The following is a 20,454-nucleotide window of genomic DNA, read 5'->3' on the forward strand; positions in this document are numbered from 1 at the left end:
AGAAAAGTTACATTTGCTGTTCAGGCGTTTGAAAGTTAAGTGTTACTTAAAATTTTTGAACAAGACATTTTAAGTTAGAATCATAGAATATCAGGGTTGGAAGGGACCTCAGGAGGAGAAGTTGTTAGTTCTCCTTTATTGGGGTAGGTAGCAGAGCAGTACCATGAGAGGAGTAGAACAGGAAGAAGGCAGAATTGAGACCTCCGAAGTTTTGGCCCAAGCGAGGAGGCATGGGGGCGTCATTTGAGCTCCCCGCCTCAGGTGCCAAAATGTTGTGAACCTGACAATTAACCCACTTCCCTAGAGTGGTAGATGAACCATCTTGCAGTTTGCTGTGGAACAGGTTGTAGTAGTCACTGAAATACTTAGGAACTGTTGGAGGAAAGTACCCAAAATGGGCAGCAGCTAACTAAGGCCATGTGCGTATTGGGAAAATTTACAAAAACTCCACTCCTGCAGTCCAGGGAGAAGGCTCTGATGGCTTCCAGTGTTTACATCACCATATTAGTTAAATCTGCTGAAAATTTCTTGAGTGTAGACAAATGAACAGCTGCAGAAAATGACAGATAAGTGGCCTAAATTCTGCCCTCAGTTACCCTTGTGCAATCCTACTGAAAGTAATATTTTAAATGATTAGGCCTGCTAAATCTCAGGAGAGTCATCCCAGTAGAGCAGATGGTGTTACTGATCCAGATCCTCCAAGATATTTAGGCACCTAACTCTCATCTGGGCCACCATCTCTACATTCTCTAAGAGTTTCTGCCAAAGTGGGGGCAGCTTTAGTCTACCACTGGAGCACTGTCACTGCAGACCACTGTGGAGATATGCTAATTCAGTGCATCCTCTTGCCACACCTCTTTCCCAGACAGCACCATCCACATGCTGGGTTATACCCACCCACTAATTAAAGTAATCAGGCTATCTGTATTCTTATACAATACTCATCATCCTAGTATCTGAGCACCACTTTGTGCCACTTTCACCTATCCCCTGGCAGACTTCAGTTACTGAAACCCTGATACAGACCAGCCTTTGAACCTGGGTTCTTCGAGGTTAATCTCTTTCATACACAAGGCTTCTCTAATTTGCGCTGGGGACTCAACTGCTAATGACTAGCCCTAGGAAGTGGAGGTATAAAGATGCTGTAAAGCTACCTTTGCCACCCTCTCACTTTGGGTCCTAGGCTTCAATAAACTCAGCTGCATCTGAGGATCTAACTTAATATACTGCATAGATGTGGTACCTCTTAGCTACAGAGACATTGCTGGATAGTATAAATATAGTTACTAAAAATGGAGAGACGGGGAATTTTTAGTCAATAAAAAACACTCTATAATGCCCTAGCCAAATTGTGTATCACCACACAATCGGCAAGCAGCAATTTTTTCCTTTAGTGAAAGCATTTTAAACACTCTAAATGGTCACTTTGCCAATGTTAAGAATGAACCTCACCCAAGCCAGGTGGTCATTGCTACAGCTCTGATCAAATCTTTGGTGTGATTCCTCTCCAACAAGAATTACAGAAAACAAAATCATGAGGTAAAGGGCAATATTTTTTGAGCGATAGAACTCTCAGAGTGGCAGTCAGGGAGGACCTCAAGGAAAGGATCAAGACAAAGCTTGATAAAATATGACTTGATCATTTAGATATTTCTGTCCATTTGTGGGTGAAACATTTATGCCGTTTACAGTGAAATTGTTTCTCGTTTTACAGCTTTTCTGTACTTTTCAACAAATATAACTAAAGTAAAGCTTGAACTGCAGCTGCTACCAGACTACAAATAAAAGAAGAAACAAGTCACTGCTTGCCGTACTTATGGGATTATAAACATCACAGGGCAGCTCCTCCGTTAGTGTTATTCAGTGTACCTCCATGGACTCCACTGTAGCTGTCCCAGTTTACACCAGCTCAGGACCTTGCTCCATGTTCCTATTTTAGTAATAGGAATGGAGGAGACACAGGCAAGACAAGGAGGCTCTAACCAATACCATTACTGACCCTCTGGCCCAATATTCTTTTGCAATTTCCACATATTGCTTTGGATATTTTCTACCATGCTTGTGATGACAGCACTGGGGAGCATTCTTTTCCCACTCTTGCTAACTTGAAAACAACGCACACACAATATTTGAAAGGTTAAAACAGTAAAACCTGTGCTTCCAGGACTATAAAGTTGAGAGGTCTACAGTTTTCATGACAATGGTTTGTTAGAATACAAACTTTTAAAAACTGTTATTCATTCATTGTTAAATGTACAGTATAACCTGTATATGCAAAAATAATGCAATTATGAATAGAATACCCACACAAATTTATTTTTTTAAGGTGAAACTAAGATTGAAGGCGCATATCATGGTTTCAAAGCACTTGACCCTTCCATATTAGACTTCAAAAAAAGCTTCAAATGTTACTAAATCCAGGAATTGTAGAGTTAAAGTTGCATTTCTCAAACAGGGCACCCAAACTGCTTTATTTCTGACCTATTAGAGATGCCAGCCTAAGCCTACCATCGGCCCAGCTGTGCAGGTGACATGATGAAAACATGGACCACCAAACATTGGTTTTATTAATGTTTCATATGTAATATCTTCAGTACTATGTCAGGTGATATCACACTACATTAACTTTGGGCTTTTCATGCAATTGTTCTAGCAGCATGACAGCTGAGGCTTATGGGTTGGCTCCTGAGCTGGTGAAAATTGGAGTAGCTCTAATCTGGCTGTCTATATGGAGACAAAGTAGCTCTGTGTCTAATGAAACTGAGATAATTTGATGTCACTTGGAATCATAGGACCCAATCCTGTGTACTGTTGAGCAGCTCCGGTGCTAAGAGCTCTGCAGATTTGGGAATGACTGACTTAATTGCACTATTTGTGTAATTAGGAGTTTGAAAAATTATTTTGAACAGTTCTATGTAAAGAAAGGTGTGAAGCAGGCCAACAACTATATGATTAAAATCAATGCACTCTAGTTTGTTTGCTTACTGGTGACATGGAGCTGTCTCTTATGGATGGATAAGGCTTTATATTTTATTGTGTTCCTTGGGGCTGGAGGGGCTGCTTCATCAAAAGCGAAATGTTTTGAGAAAATGTGTCCATTTTGATGGAAGGTAATTTCGAAAGAAAAATTGGAAAAGACGCGTTTCAATAAGGTCAAAGACACTGTGTCAGAATGGAACATTTCAATGTTCTGTTTTAAAATGACTTTTCAGTTCATTTTTTAACTTATCTATTAAACACAAAAATCTTAAATCGATCCAATTGGAATGAAACATTTCGATTTTATCAAAATGAAGCCTTTCCACTGATCCAACACTATTTTTTCTGGATATTTGTTTTGTGAGAAATTTCAGTTTTTGTTTTGTTTTGTTCTGCTTCACTATGGGAAAAAATTCAAAATCATGAATCTCCCACAAAATGAAAAATCCACTTCCTACCAAGATCTAGTGACATGTACCCAAATGACTGATGGGTGCCCACAACTTTAATTTTACCTGAACAGTGCTTTGGTGCAGGATGCAGGGGCAGGGTGCAGTGGTTGTTTTTAAATGGTCAAAACATGGGTGAGTTAAGGAATTCTGGGGGCTGGGCAGGCTGGGATGGTAGGGGTGACGCACTGGCACATGAATGTCCTGTGGCTGATCAGACTGTGAAACACAAGAGATTTGGCAGGTGGACAAAGGGAGGAACTTTCTTGTCTCCTCCTTCTAAACCACTAAGATGCTCCTCAGCACCCACTAAAATCATTGCCTGTCTGGTAGCAGAGGGTGATAAGATGGCATGGGGATAAGCTGGAAGGAGATATAAGGAGGAGAGGGCTTATGGTGGGTAGGCATGAGGGCAGAGTGACAGCCCCCTCCCAGGTCTATCCCTGCCTTGCCCCTTAAATCCCCTTCTAGAGCACAGAGCAATCATAACTCCCAATGGCTTGCTCCCTCATCCCCAGCTTGCCTCCTGGTGCAGCAGAAATGCACTGGTTCTTGCTGCTTTTGGACCTTCTGCATTAATGAGGTGGGAAAGAACAGGATTTGCCACGCCATTAGCATGGCTCTTCCAGCTACAGACAAAGAAACAAGGGCTTCTAGATTCTACAGTCAGTTCTGAAAGGAATAACACTTATTTTTAATCCAGTGAGACAAGGCAACACGGAGCTTTGCACTTACCGTTCCATTTTCTCTGGTGCTTTATAGCAGGTATCAGAAGCTATCAGCATTTATCTCACACATTCGTGTACTACTAAATGTTAAAGGAAACTCTTATTTGTAAAGAACAATTACCTCTTTTGCTCATCAGTTCTCTCTTTAGGCCACTGGATTTGATATGGCAAATAAGAGTGGTCTGCGGCTTTGACGCTTATCTGAATCACCAGAAATGTATATTTACAATTACATGTAGTTTCCCAAAGCCAAACTTATTATATAAAAAATAAAAGAGTTCACAAGCTAAGAGCCAGCATTTAAACAAACTGATAAAAGCCCATTTACACTAACATACAGATACATTTGACCTAACATGTTTGTATACAGCCACAGGGCAGCTCAGAGATTTGATTACATGCCTAGAGTCCATTATGGTTCCCATTGTTAAGGGTCATACAGAGATAACTGGATCTAGTGACGTTCTAACAAGACTTGGAACTTGAGTTGGTGAAGAATTTTTTTATTATTATTAAATGTTTTTCCATCGGCGAATGCTGACTCATTGAAACTGAAATTTCCCATGGGAACATGTCCATTTCCACAGTTTTGTTGTTTCAGAAAAATATTGGAAAAGAAGTTTTGAAAATGTTGAAACGTTTTGTTTGGACATTTTTGGATCTGGGAGAGGAGAGGGCCCTGCCAACAGCACTCCAAGTGGGGGCCAGAGCCATTTTTGCAAAGACTCTTTGGTACTATGTGTGCACGTAGTAGCACTGGTGAATCAAAACATTTTGATTTTCTGTTCATAATTGCCTTTGTTTTTAAATTTATGGCATTTACATTGAAAAATACTGGAAAAAATTAAAAGGCTGATGTAGAAACAGAATGTTTAACATTTATCCAAACAAACCATTACAATTGACACAAAACAATTTTTTTAGGATTTTTGGTTTGCAAAAAATGTCAAATTTTTGGTTTTTTGAAATTTTTGAAGGGATGGGTAATCCATTTTCTGACAGGTTCTACTGAGAACCTCTTGGTCAGAAATCTGGAAGGATTCTCACAAACGTGTTCAGTTTTGAATGGTTGTATTTAACTAATTTGTTGTCAGGCTCCGTAGGTGCTGAGAATGAGAGAGGATGACCAGCCTTGCCTTCAAACCAGTCACTTGGCTTTGACACTATTAGAAGAGAGACAATGAAGGATGTGCTACCAAAATTTTAACAAGGGTTTCTTAAACAATGTTCTGCCCCAGTCAGCGATACATGTGACAACCATCCTTCCATCTCACCCCTAAAATCCATCAATTCCATACATGTCCGCCCAGCAAATCCATCATTCTTTCCATCACTCCACCTCAAATTCATTAATCTTTCCACCACTCTCTCCTAAACAGATTTGTCCTCCTGATTATTCTTCCACCCTCACTCCTGGTCCAGTACCTCTTAACTCACCATGTCTCCCTCTCTTAGAAACTCTCTGAGGCTCCTCTAGGTAGCTCTGCTAACTGGCAGTCGATATGACCAGCAGCAGCATTGATGGTAGCCGGGTCATGCTATAGTCGCTGTGTATAGGATGGCTGGTTGGGCCCTTCTGACAATGGGCTGGGTGGTGTGTTCGGGAATGTTTCCTCTTGCGTGGTGGGCAGGCACCCCTGACTGCTGGAAATGCAGGGCAGCAGTTCTGTTCCAGTTGATGGGTGGGAGAACAGTTGCTTTTGGGGTTTTTTTAGAATGGAGTTTCTAGCCCTCATGGTTGCAAAGAAAACTTAGAAAATCTGATGCAGGGGTAACGGATAGCGAGACATCTGCCTGAGCCTGCAGTCAGCCTAAATCAATCGCTCTGAGAAGTCTGCACTCACACAACTCTGCGGGATGCTAACTCCAAGACCCCTCTGCTCGAGGTGGGGAGAGGGCTTTCAAATACCACCAAACAGAGGCCTCTGTCTGGCAGAAGAAGATTGCAGCAAGTCCTGCCCACTTATCCACGCATGCACCATGGCTAGTGGAGCAAGTGCTGGCGATTGCCCCTGGTACCACCCTTCAGGGAAGGAGGCCCTGTGCTTCTCCTGAGGGAGTGAATAAGGGGTCCTATGCCTATGCTCGTGTTGATCTGGGAGAGGAGAGGGCCCTGCCAACAGCACTCCACGAGGCGGGCCAGAGCCATTTTTGCAGGGACTATGTGGTTCAATGGGTGCACCTAGTAGCACTGGTGAAGCAAGCACAGAGTCGCCTTGCAGTAGCTGCCACAGTTGCAGCAATGGTGAGCGTGCTCAGAGACGACTGAACAAGTAAAACCAGTCTGAGCATTTTGGGGTGGGTTGCAAAGTGATTGTTTTCCACTTCTCTCACAAATGTAACCAAATTTGTTTCCATGGTAATCACCCCCACTGGGCTAAGGTCTGGCCTAGGGATTTGGGGGAGGGTAAGTGAGATGATGCTGCCCAAACTGAACGGTCAGTTTACAAGGAAAAAGTGTGTGTGTGTGAATCTTTAGGTTCCCTCCAACCATCTCTTGCGGAAGAGCCAAGCTGTAGAGATGGGTGAAAAATTTTCCATCTAAACTTTATGTTGAAGAAGAATGGCCTTTTTAAAATGATTTTTTTACAGAAAATTTTGAACAAAATGAAATTTTTAATTTTGTTCAAAATTTTCCAGTTTTTGGGGGGAAAAAACCCTGAAATATTAAAAATAGAAATATTTTTGATTTTCAAAAACCCAAAACTCAAATTCATTTAACGAAAACTTCCCTTCTATTGCTTTTTTCTTTGAAACACAGAAAATTGTTTTCTAAATTATTTTTTCTTTTTTCTAATTTATTAATTTATTGTACAAAATACCAGTTCCCATACCAGCTATACCCAGTTGCATATTTCTTTTATCCTTTCTGCCACTTTGCTTTAATTTCCAAGGCTATCTTCACAAAGGAAGGGAAGAGTTACCAACTTACTGCTTCAAATGTCCGTCTGTCTGACTCAGTGTAAGGACAAGTGACTTAGATACTTGAAAACATAACTTTCATTGATGTTGGCTTTAGATAATTTTACCCAAGGGCAAGAAACTCTGAGAGTTGTTTGGAGCTCCTCCCAAGCCTGTCAGAGCCTCTGTTCCCAAAATTAGGGAACGAAAGTAGGTGCTGGGTGGTACGGGTGGCCTCTGATATACAGGAGGTCAGACTAGATGATCTGGTGTTCCCCTCTGGCCTTAAAGTCTATGACTATTGGAACACATAACCTGGGGGGAACCTGATTTTCAAATCCTGAGACATGTGGGGCCACACACAAAAATAGATGTGCAGTTACATACCTTATTTGCCCACATGGCTGCTGTAAATAGGTGCACAAATGACCATTTAACTGGCCATCAGTGTACCTAGGTGCCTGATTTGTGTGTGCAGTTGAGGAGATGTGTGTTTAAATTAAACATGCAATTGCCTCTGTATATTGGCACACTGACCTGAGTTTCTCAAGGTCTGAGACTCAAGATCGTAAAGTACCTGGGTTCCAGTGGGGTCAAAAAAACCCAGCTTTTGCAGAAGCAAAGAAATTGCTATAGTCATCAGATCTTTTAGCCAAAGAGTACTCTTGCGTGACGCCGCACCATATGGAGTGGGAGCGCTACTAGCCCACTGAATGTCAGATGGATCTAAGTGTCCCATCAGTTATGCATCAAGGTCGCTGGCTGCAGCAGAAAAAAATTATTCCCAACTAGAATGAGAACAGCTAGCTGTGGTTTTGGGGGGTAAAGAAGTTCCACTCTTACTTATATGGAAGGCAATTTTTTATACATTCAGACCAGGCAGCACAGCGGACATATTATGATGTATTAGCATCACGAAAAACACTAGGTGTAGGTAACACAGTACATGCAGTACATTTTTGCAATGGCCCTCACTGGTTATCAGGTTAGTCATAGCACAGGCGGGACCACTTTCTTCGGTCACTGATGGGAAGCATATTCATAGACATCACAATCAGGTTTATCTGCAGTACCATGAGGAGTTACCTGTGCAGAATTCTCATTGGGATGTTGAGGTACCAGATGTTACAGAGTCATTAGACTTCCTAATTGCCACACCCAGAAATAGTGAGTTGGCTGAGGACCTCATACTACAGTGAATTTGGAAGTTAAGCCTGCAATTACAGATGTAATATCAAAAAGCCCTTCTGCATCTGCTACTCATCAAGGCCTGCAGTGTTTCCACTGCACCATTCCAGAAGAGCTCCCAAACGTAGAAACAGACTGGCATTGTAGAAGTAAGGCAATTATGCTAGAGAGGGTAGAATCATCCTTGTAATTGCCTGAGGATTGTGGTAGGCTACCCCAACCTCTTAGTTAGAAGGTTTGGTTTGGTTTTTATTATGTTAACGTTTTAAGTTTATTATTGTTAATAATTTAAAGGAGGAGTAGTGTAAAATTCTGGGTATTTTTATTATGCTTATTCACCTGGTGGCCCATGTGAGAATAGCTACTTACTGTTAGAAACCCTAAGTCTGTACTGAGCATGCTCCAATGGGTTGTGAAGGGAGGGGAGAGGAAGTCTGCAAGATGGAAGGTGATTACTTGTCTATGTGAACCTGTACTGCAATAAAAGATCTTTTTCAGTTCTAATCTGTTTTGGGTCTTCATACACTACATTCCCTATCCCTGGAGCAGCAGGTAACCTGTCCGAGGTCTATATCCAGCTACCCTCTCCAGTGCATGGAGGGGTGGAGCAAAGGCTCGACCCAGTCCCCATCCTGTCATATTCCATCTCCCTCACCCTTGAAGGAGCACAGCAATTCTGCAGAACCTGTTTCCTCTCCTCCTTGTGGGTTGTCAGTACTGGGATGTGAGGGAGTACCCTGTGCCCCCTTATTCTCCTGTGTCGATCACTCTAGCTAGGCTGCACTCTAGCTAACTTGACATAGTTAGGTAGGAATTAAAAAAAATAAGGCTATAAACCTTCATTCTTCATTGCCCAAGTCTACCTTGACTAATGTGTGCTAGGAAGAAACTTCTTCCATTGACAGGTTATTCCATTTCCTTCTAAAGCATCTGGTACAGGCCACTGTCCACTGAGCTGGTATGACAATCCCTGTGCAAATTTTATTGTTTTTTAAACTGTGATTGTTTGGCAATAGTTCTCTAGCAACTACAAAAGAGTTTCTTGGACTTATAATATAGCCAGTGGCTGTAGAGGCTGCAGCTGGGGCAAGCTGCTTTCTGTTGCCAGGTATATGTGGGGATGGAGGGTCATTTCAGGCCAGTTTTCAAGTCATAAAAAGGAAAAGTTTGTGTGGCCCAGGGGGACAAACTGGCAGCAAGGAAAGGAGGATCTTTGTTGGGCTACAGTGTGGGTAAAGAAAAGAGGGCGGGAAAAATTTCAGACCCTGAAAGACTGGACCCTCCCTTATGGGTTTTGAATCCAGTGTGGATACAAAAACTAGAAGATGGGCCCATATTTGTAGATTCAGATTTGGGCTCCTCTCTCTTTGAGACATTAACAGTTCTCTTTTATTCTAGCCAATTTATCTACTTTGAAGAGTTACAGAATTAAATGTTCCCTTCCACTTTCCTCTTACATTAAATACATGAAAAATGTTTCCAAAAATGTAAAGCTGAAACGAGAAGCTAAAAAGAGGTCTCTCTTGGAAGAATTACCCACCCACATTGCTGATCAACTGAAGGTACAGATCCAAGTCAACCAAATCCAAAAGGGAAAAAAATCTGTATTAAGGAAAAAATGAGAATCAACTAATGATATAGGTACACCAGGAAAATTCAAACTCTCTTAAAATCTATACCTTTTTTTAGCTTCAGTACAAATGCTTACTCGTATTATTCATTTTCCCCTATGTTTATTCCAAAATCAACTCCCAAGCATCCACCTTACAGGGTATGAATTTCACAGATTCACAAATCCCAGTGTAGCCATTTAGTCTTATTCTGCCCATCTACAGACACTGTGGAAACATGTAATTTGGTTTGTCAGAATAATATCTAGCTCTTGTACAGTGCTTTTCATCCTTAGATATCAAAGCACTTTACAAATGAGATCAGTATCATTATTCCCATTTTACAGATTGAGAAAACTGAGGCAAGAAGTTGCAGTGACTTGCCCAAGATCAATGGCAGAGCCAGGAATAGTATCCAGTTATCCTCTGTGCCGGTCAGATGCTCTAGCCACTAGACAACACTGCCTTCAGAGGCTTTGTTTCTGGAAGTACCTATATCCAAACCTGAATTTGTGATGGAGAGGTATTGTTTATCTATGGGAACTTGCACGTCCTGAGTCCTACTGAAAATTCTGGTTGTTTCAGTATCACAAGACTTATACTTAATTGATTTTTTAAAATAGCCAAGGGATGCATTGGTCTTGATGCAAATCTCCCACCTTAAACTGAACTGTCCAGGGATAAGAAAAAAGAATTCATGACTTTGACTTTCCTTTTGGATTCTTTTCCCCACTAGTTTCAATGATCTTGATGAACACTAACTGGGAGTTTATCTTCGAAGCTGAATTTAGCCCAGTGGACCTCTTAAAGTATCTGTATACTTTCTCTTGGGTCAAGTTAAAGAGTTTATGAGCTAGCTGGTTTAAATTGAAGGTAGCTCCACTGAAGTCAAAGGAGCAATGCTTTTTTTATGTCAGCTGAGGATCTGGCCTGTTCTTCAGAGACTGAAGGCTTGTTTTCGGCATGGTGTTCCTTTCTTGCCTTATTGGGAGAAACAACGAAGGGAAGCCCAATTAGTAGGAAAGGAAAACCAAGACTTCCATGCACCAAATTGCTTTAGTTGCTAAAGTTTGAGATGTTGTTGCCTTCTTGGTTAAACTAACATGAAATAAACAGTTTAGGCAAATGAAAATCAATGGCTTTACACAAGGTGAGTCAGAATACAAAAGAGGTGAAGCTTCCTTGAAAATGGCGTCAAGAGTGTGCATTAGTCAGGCAGGTAAATACTACTGTGGTCAATAAACTTCCCCACACTCACTCACTGAACCCCTCCTCCTCCTCTCTGCCCCACAAAGAGTCTAGTCATCCATCCAGGAGCTGCAAATGACCCTTACCTTTCCCGCTACCAGCGTTAGAAAGAGGCTACATGACATAAAAAACTAGACAGAGTTCCATTACTTCAACTTGTCAGAGGCAGCCCAATGGATGACTCATGCGTCTCTGTCAGAGACGTTAAGCAGAGCAATCATTTCCCAAGATGACATTAGGGAAATCTTTTTCTCCACCCTCTAATCAGATGTCCCAAAACCAAAGATGGAAAAATCTTTCCCACAAAGGAAACAATTTTAAAAAATCAGAAATGTAGTGGATTGGGAGAAATGTAGGTTACCTAACTCCATCTCCTGAATCTTTGCAGACAGGACCTACCTCTCATGCTTCAAGATGTCTTTATAATTTTCCATCTTAAATATTGTATGCTCTTCCTAAAACCTAAGGCCAAATCCAGCTGAGGTATACCATGTTATACCAGCTATCTACTTGTGTGTTCCACTCTATAAACTACAATTGTTTCTGGATTCCGAAGGTGCTCTATGCAAGATCAGTATCAGCGCTCTATGCTAGATCGCACGCCCTGGTTCTCATGGGAGACTTCAATCACCCTGATATCTGCTGGGAGAGCAATACAGCGGTGCACAGACAATCCAGGAAGTTTTTGGAAAATGTAGGGGACAATTTCCTGGTGCAAGTACTGGAGGAACCAACTAGGGGCAGAGCTCTTCTTGACCTGCTGCTCACAAACCGGGAAGAATTAGTAGGGGAAGCAAAAGCGGATGGGAACCTGGGAGGCAGTGACCATGAGATGGTCAAGTTCAGGATCCTGACACAAGGAAGAAAGGAAAGCAGCAGAATACGGACCCTGGACTTCAGAAAAGCAGACTTTGACTCCCTCAGGGAGCTGATGGGCAAGATCCCCTGGAAGAATAACATGAGGGGGAAAGGAGTCCAGGAGAGCTGGCTGTATTTTAAAGAATCCTTATTGAGGTTACAGGGACAAACCATCCCGATGTGTAGAAAGAATAGTAAATATGGCAGGCGACCGGCTTGGCTTAACAGTGAAATCCTTGCTGCTCTTAAATACGAAAAAGAAGCTTACAAGAAGTGGAAGATTGGACAAATGACCAGGGATGAGTATAAAAATATTGCTCGGGCATGCAGGAGTGAAATCAGGAAGGCCAAATCACACCTGGAGTTGCAGCTAGCAAGAGATGTTAAGAGTAACAAGAAGGGTTTCTTCAGGTATGTTAGCAACAAGAAGAAAGTCAAGGAAAGTGTGGGCCCCTTACTGAATGAGGGAGGCAACCTAGTGACAGAGGATGTGGAAAAAGCTAATGTACTCAATGCCTTTTTGCCTCTGTCTTCACAAACAAGGTCAGCTCCCAGACTACTGCACTGGGCAGCACGGCATGGGGAGGAGGTGACCAGCCCTCTGTGGAGAAAGAAGTGGTTCGGGACTATTTAGAAAAGCTGGACGTGCACAAGTCCATGGGGCCAGATGCATTGCATCCGAGAGTGCTAAAGGAGTTGGCGGATGTGATTGCAGAGCCATTGGCCATTATCTTTGAAAACTCATGGCAATCGGGGGAGGTCCCGGACGACTGGAAAAAGGCTAATGTAGTGCCCATCTTTAAAAAAGGGAAGAAGGAGGATCCTGGGAACTACAGGCCAGTCAGCCTCACCTCAGTCCCTGGAAAAATAATGGAGCAGGTCCTCAAGGAATCAATTCTGAAGCACTTAGAGGAGAGGAAAGTGATCAGGAACAGTCAGCATGGATTCACCAAGGGCAAGTCATGCCTGACTAATCTAATTGCCTTCTATGATGAGATAACTGGCTCTGTGGATGAAGGGAAAGCAGTGGATGGGTTGTTCCTTGACTTTAGCAAAGCTTTTGACACGGTCTCCCACAGTATTCTTGCCAGCAAGTTAAAGAAGTAGGGGCTGGATGAATGGACTATAAGGTGGATAGAAAGCTGGCTAGATTGTCGGGCTCAATGGGTAGTGATCAATGGCTCCATGTCTAGTTGGCAGCTGGTATCAAGTGGAGTGCCCCAAGGGTCGGTCCTGGGGCCAGTTTTGTTCAATATCTTCATAAATGATCTGGAGGATGGTGTGGATTGCACCCTCAGCAAGTTTGCAGATGACACTAAACTGGGAGGAGAGGTAAATACGCTGGAGGGTAGGGATAGAATACAGAGGGCCCTAGACAAATTGGAGGATTGGGCCAAAAGAAATCTGATGAGGTTCAACAAGGACAAGTGCAGAGTCCTGCACTTAGGACGGAAGAATCCAATGCACCGCTACAGACTAGGGACCGAATGGCTCAGCAGCAGTTCTGCAGAAAAGGACCGAGGGGTTACAGTGGATGAGAAGCTGGATATGAGTCAACAGTGTGCCCTTGTTGCCAAGAAGGCCAATGGCATTTTGGGGTGTATAAGTAGGGGCATTGCCAGCAGATCAAGGGACGTGATCGTTCCCCTCTATTCGACACTGGTGAGGCCTCATCTGGAGCAATGTGTCCAGTTTTGGGCCCCACACTACAAGAAGGATGTGGAAAAATTGGAGAGAGTCCAGCGGAGGGCAACAAAAATGATTAGGGGACTGGAACACATGAGTTATGAGGAGAGGCTGAGGGAACTGGGATTGTTTAGTCTGCGGAAGAGAAGAATGAGGGGGGATTTGATAGCTGCTTTCAACTACCTGAAAGGGGGTTCCAAAGAGGATGGCTCTAGACTGTTCTCAGTGGTAGCAGATGACAGAACAAGGAGTAATGGTCTCAAGTTGCAGTGGGGGAGATTTAGGTTGGATATTAGGAAAAACTTTTTCACTAGGAGGGTGGTGAAACACTGGAATGCGTTACCTAGGGAGGTGGTGGAATCTCCTTCCTTAGAAGTTTTTAAGGTCAGGCTTGACAAAGCCCTGGCTGGGATGATTTAATTGGGGATCGGTCCTGCTTTGAGCAGGGGGTTGGACTAGATGACCTCCTGAGGTCCCTTCCAACCCTGATATTCTATGATTCTATGGGAAACATATCATCTTCATCCTTCATTGCTGGCTTTGCCCTATTGTTTATCTTCAAATCCAGTTCAAAATTGCTTCCTTGGTTTTCCAAGCTCACATGAACTCATTCAACTCTTCCTCTCTGATCTACTCCCTGATGAGCACTCTGCTCCTCCAACCTTAGCCGCATCACACAACTCTCCAGAGTTGGAGGGGAAGGGAATACTTTTTCACTAGTTCTGATCCAACTCTCATACTTTCTTCTTGTCTTACTCCAAGCTGCTGATCATTTCAGATCAGATGCCCAGCTGGTGCAAATCATTGTAGCGCCATTGAAATCAATAGAGCTATGCTGATGGACACTAGCAGCGTATCTGGCCCATATCTTGAAATTTCACCTTAAAACCTGCCTTATTACTTTAACTGATGACTGAACTAAAGTGTGAATGAAAGTGAATTGAGCATGAAGAAAATGTTTTCTTGAACTGAGACTTAAAACCACTGCATTGTATTGTAAATTATGTTGTTTATATCCTTCTTAGTTGTTGGGTTTATTTTCCACATGTCGCAATTTCACTTTATCATAGTAGTTATAAACTCCTTTTTTGTGATGGTTTAATTAAAGGTGGAGATGTTTCCTTCTAAGTATTGTATTTGCAGAAGGAAAAACCTGTTGATTCTCTGAAGTGACCCTTACAAATGTATGATTTACAAAACCAGGAAGGGAATCGGATTTCCAATGTGACGCATATTACACGGTGAAATGCTACTCTGTGTCACATCACTTTGTTACCTAGTCTTGGCACAATACTCATGTGACTCATTTAGGGCTAGATTTTCCTTTTACTCTTTTGCATGGGACTCTGGGTAGAATAGTCATACCAGGAGCAAAAGAGGGAAAGAATTGCTTCTCAAAGAGCACAATTCCCTTCCTGCTACCCCAGGGAGAGGGGAGGGGTAGTAATTTGCTGCTGGTCCATACATGTGCCAGCTGGTGCTTTGTGGGATAGTGCCCATATTCTGCTCATTCTCTGCCCACTGCTTAACGGAGGCCTGGTCTACACTACGAGTTTATGTCAGATTTAGCAGCATTAAATCCAAATTAACCCTGCACCCATCCACACAACAAAGCCATTTTTTCGACATAAAGGGCTCTTAAAACCGATTTCTGTACTCCTCCCCAACGAGGGGTGTCATAAATATAAAGGGAAGGGTAAACCCCTTTAAAATCCCTCCTGGCCAGAGGAAAAATCCTCTCACCTGTAAAGGGTTAAGAAGCTAAAGGTAACCTCGCTGGCACCTGACCAAAATGACCAATGAGGAGACAAGATACTTTTAAAAGCTGGGAGGAGGGAGAAAAAACAAAGGGTCTGTCTGTCTGTATGCTGCTTTTGCCAGGGACAGAACAGGAATGGAGTCTTAGAACTTTTAGTAAGTAATCTAGCTAGGTATGTGTTAGATTATGATTTCTTTAAATGGCTGAGAAAAGAACTGTGCTGAATAGAATGACTATCCCTGTCTGTGTGTCTTTTTTGTAACTTAAGGTTTTGCCTAGAGGGATTCTCTATGTTTTGAATCTAATTACCCTGTAAGGTATCTACCATCCTGATTTTACAGAGGTGATTCCTTTACTTCTATTAAAAGTCTTCTTGTAAAAAAACTGAATGCTTTTTCATTGGTCTAAGATCCAAGGGTTTGGATCTGTGATCACCTATGCAAATTGGTGAGGATTTTTACCAAACCTTCCCCAGGAAGTGGGGTGCAAGGGTTGGGAGGATTTTGGGGGGAAAGACGTGTCCAAACTATGTTTCCCAGTAAACCCAGTTAAAGTTTGGTGGTGGCAGTGGAAATTCCAAGGGCAAAGGATAAAATTAATTTGTACCTTGGGGAAGTTTTAACCTAAGCTGGTAAAAGTAAGCTTAGGAGGTTTTCATGCAGGTCCCCACATCTGTACCCTAGAGTTCAGATTGGGGGAGGAACCTTGACAAGGGGATTCACGCTGAAATTGACATCGCCGTTTTGAATTAGGGTTAGTGTGGATGCAATTCAAAGGTATTGGCCTCCAGGAGCTATCCCACAGTGCACCATTGTGACCGCTCTGGACAGCACTCTGAACTTGGATGCACTGGCCAGGTGTACAGGAAAAGCCCCGGGAACCTTTGAATCTCATTTCCTGTTTGGCCAGGCGAGCTCATCAGCACAGGTGACCATGCAGTCCCAGAATCGAAAAAGAGCTTCAGCATGGACCGAATGGGAGGTACTGGATCTGATCGCTGTATGGGGAGAGGAATCCGTGCTATCAGAACTAAGTTCCAAAAGACAAAATGCCAAAACATTTCAAAAAATCTCAGAGACCATGAGGGACAGAGGCTACAGTAGGGACACAACACAGTGCTGCGTGAAACTTAAGGAGCTCAGACAAGCGTACCAGAAAACCAAAGAATCAAATGGATGCTCCGGGACAGAGCCCCAGACATGCCGCTTCTACACTGAGCTGCATGCAATTCTAGGGGGGGCCGCCACCACTACCCCACCCCTGTCCGTGGACTCCGATGATGGGGTACCCTCTGCCATGCCTGAGGATTTTGCAGATGATGAGGAGGAGGAGGACGAGCTTGGGGAGAGCACACAGCACACCGTTCTCCCTGACAGCCAGGATCTTTTCATCACCCTGACTGAAATACCCTACCAAACCAACAAAGCCGGAGAAGGGACCTCTGGTGAGTGTACCTTCTTAAATACAATATATGTTATAAAAGCAAGCGTTTTTTAATGATTAAGTAGCCCTGAGGACTTCGGATGCATTCGTGGCCAGTACTGCTACTGGAAAAGTCTGTTAATGTGTCTGGGGATGGAGCGGAAATCCTCCAGTGACATCTCCATGAAGCTCTCCTGGAGGTACTCTAAAAGCCTTTGCAGAAGGTTTCTGGGGAGAGCAGCCTTATTCCGTCCTCCATGGTTGGACACTTTACCACGCCATGCTAGTAGCAAGTAATCTGGTATCATTGCATGACAGAGCCTGGCAGCGTACGGTCCCAGTGTTTGCTGGCATTCAAGCAACATCTGTTCTTTATCTCTCTGTGTTATCCTCAGGAGAGTGATATCATTCATGGTCATCTGGTTGAAATAGGGGAATTTAATTAAGGGGACATTCAGAGGTGCCCGTTCCTACTGGGCTGTTTGCCTATGGCTGAAAAGAAATCCTCCCCGCAGTTAGCCACGCGGTGGGGGGCGGGGCATTGGTGCTGAGCTGTTCGCATTTGGCTAGCAGGGATCTTCCCTGATACCAGCCAGGAGGTTGGGGGAGGGGAAAAGCGATCATCCCAGAGAATTGGATGCGGGGAGGGGGTTAGTTTGGTTTCTGCTGCTGCACGTTAACAGGAAAACTGCAGCACTAAATGGCCAACTCAACAGGCTTTGCTTGGTATGGGAAAGGAGGGCGCTGCTGTTATGAAGGTTGCTGAAACCGAAAGACTATGGCTTATCATGGCCGCCGGCAAGCCAAATTCTGTTGCCCAGCACTGCGTGTGTGATCTCTAACACCAAAGCCACAGGCACTCAATATAAGATGCAAAATGCGACCTTGTACCAAAATATCATGTGCTATGTAATGTGAATAGTGTTGTTCACCACGAAAGAGTATAGCCATTGTACTGTAAAATGTATTTTTTTAAATACTTCACTCCCTTTTTTGCCTCCAGGAGCTGCAAATGTTTCAAGCCTCCCTCCTCCATCCTAAAGACTATCTCAGATAAGGCGGCGAAAAAAACGCACGCGCAATGAAATGTTCTCTGAGCTCATGCAGTCGTCCAGCACTGACAGAGCTGTGTGGAGGGACACAATAGCAGAGTACAGGACAGTGGCCAATGAACGTGAGGAGAGGTGGCGGCAGGAAGATCAGAGGAGGCATGAGGCAACGCTGTGGCTACTGCAGGATCAAACCGACATGCTCCGGCATCTGGTGGAGGTTCATGAATGGCAGCAGGATCACAGACTGCCTCTTCAGCCCCTGCTTAACCGCCCTCCCTCCTTCCCAAGTTCCATAGCCTCCTCACCCAGACGCCCAAGAACGCGGGGTGAGGGAAGGCTCCGGGCACCCAACCACTCCACCCCAGTGGACAGCCCAAGCAACAGAAGGCTGTCATTCAACAAGTTTTAAAGTGACCTTTTCCTTCCCTCCTACCCTCCTTCCACACCCCACCAGGCTACCTGGTGAGTTATCTCCCTACTTTTATAATTAATTAACAAAAAATACATGTTTTTTAAATGATAGTGACTTTATTTCCTCTGCAAGCAAGCTGTGATCGAAGCGGGGAGGGCGGGTGGCTTACAGGGAATTTAGAGGCAACCAAGGGGCGGGTTTTCATCAAAGAGAAACAAACAGATGTGTCACACAGTACCCTGGCCAGTCATGAAACTGGTTTTCAAAGCTTCCCTGATGTGCAGCACTTCCTGCTGTGCTCTTCTAACTGCCCTGGTGTCTGGCTGTGCGTATTCAGTGGCCAGGCTATTTGCATCAACCTCCCACCCCGCCATAAACATCTCCCCCTTATTCTCACAGAGATTGTGGAGCACACAGCAAGCAGCAATAACAATGGGAAAACAAGCAATAACAATAACAATGGTTTCGCTGAGGTCTGAGTGAGTCAGTAAGCTGCACCAGCGACCCTTTAAACATCCAAATGCACACTCTACCACCATTCTGCACTTGCTTAGCCTATAGTTGAACAGCTCCTTACTACTGGCCGGGGTGCCTGTGTACGGCTTCATGAGCCAGGGCAGTAAGGGGTAGGCTGGGTCCCCAAGGATAACTATAGACATTTCAACATCCCCAACAGTTATTTTCTGGTCTGGGAAGTAAATCCCTTCCTGCAGCCGTTTAAACAGACCAGAGTTCCTGAAGATGGGAGCGTCATGAACCTTTCCCAGCCATCCCACGTTGATGTTGGTGAAACGTCCCTTGTGATCCACCAGTGCTTGCAGCACCATTGAAAAGTACTCCTTGCGGTTTATGTACTGGCTGCCCTGGTGGTCCGGTCCCAAGATAGGGATATGCGTTCCGTCTATAGCCCGACCACAGTTAGGGAATCCCATTGCAGCAAAGCCATCTAGTATGACCTGCACATTTCCCAGAGTCACTACCTTTGATATAAGCAGCACAATGATTGCGTTGGCTACTTGCATCACAGCAACTCCCACAGTAGATTTGCCCACTCCAAATTGATTACCAACTGACCGGTAGCTGTCTGGTGTTGCAAGCTTCCACAGGGCTATTGCCACTCGCTTGTGAGCTGTGAGGGCTGTTCTCATCTTGGTATTCTTGCGCTTCAGGGCAGGGGAAATCAAGTCACAAAGTTCCATGAAAGTGCCCTTACACATGCAAAAGTTTCAGAGCCACTGGGAATCATCCCAGACCTGCAACACAATGTGGTTCCACCACTCTGTGCTTGTTTCCCGGGCCCAGAATCGGCGTTCCACAGCATGAGCCTGCCCCATTAACACCATGATCTCCAAATTGCGGGGGAACGTGGTTTTAGAGAAAAGCGTGTTCATGTCCTCATCACCGCACCTCTGTCGCCTCCTCGCCTGGTTTTTCAGGTGCTGGTTCTGCATAAACTGCACGATAATGCGCGAGGTGTTTACAATGTTCATAACTGCTGTGGTGAGCTGAACGGGCTCCATGCTTGCTGTGCTGTGGTGTCTGCTCCTGCTCGGGCAATCCAGGGAAAAGGGCACGAAACGATTGTTTGCCGTTGCTCTGACAGAGGGAGGGACGACCGACAACATGGCTTACAGGGTTGGCTTACAGAGAATTAAAATCAACAAAGGGGGTGGCTTTGCGAGAAACAGAATGGCCCCCTCAAGGATAGAACTCAAAACCTCAAGGATAGAACTCAAAACTGGATTTAGCAGGCCATTGATTTCATGGAGGGAGGGAGGAGAAAATGAATACAAAACACATCTGGTCTATTTCTTGTTTTGATCCACTTCATCTATCTTTATACATCTTGCTGGCAGCAGACTGTGCAGTACGACCGCTAGCCATCGTCATCTCCTGGGTGCTCGGCAGAAGACGGTGCAGTAGGACTGCCAGTAGGACTTAATCGCCATGAGACAAAACTTAAAAGGGTAATGACCTGGCTGAGTCACTCCCATGTTTGCCCAGGCACCCCGACCTCATTGAGGTTGGTTAAAAGAGCACCCTGGAATACGTTGACGATGGCTACCAGTCATACTGCACTGTCTGCTGCCAAAAGGCAATAAGCTGCTGCTGTGTAGCAATGCAGTACCGCGTCTGCCAGCACCCAGGAGACATTCGGTGAC

Source organism: Natator depressus, chromosome 6 (genome assembly GCF_965152275.1).
Source record: "Natator depressus isolate rNatDep1 chromosome 6, rNatDep2.hap1, whole genome shotgun sequence".
NCBI classification, from domain to species: Eukaryota; Metazoa; Chordata; order Testudines; family Cheloniidae; genus Natator; species Natator depressus.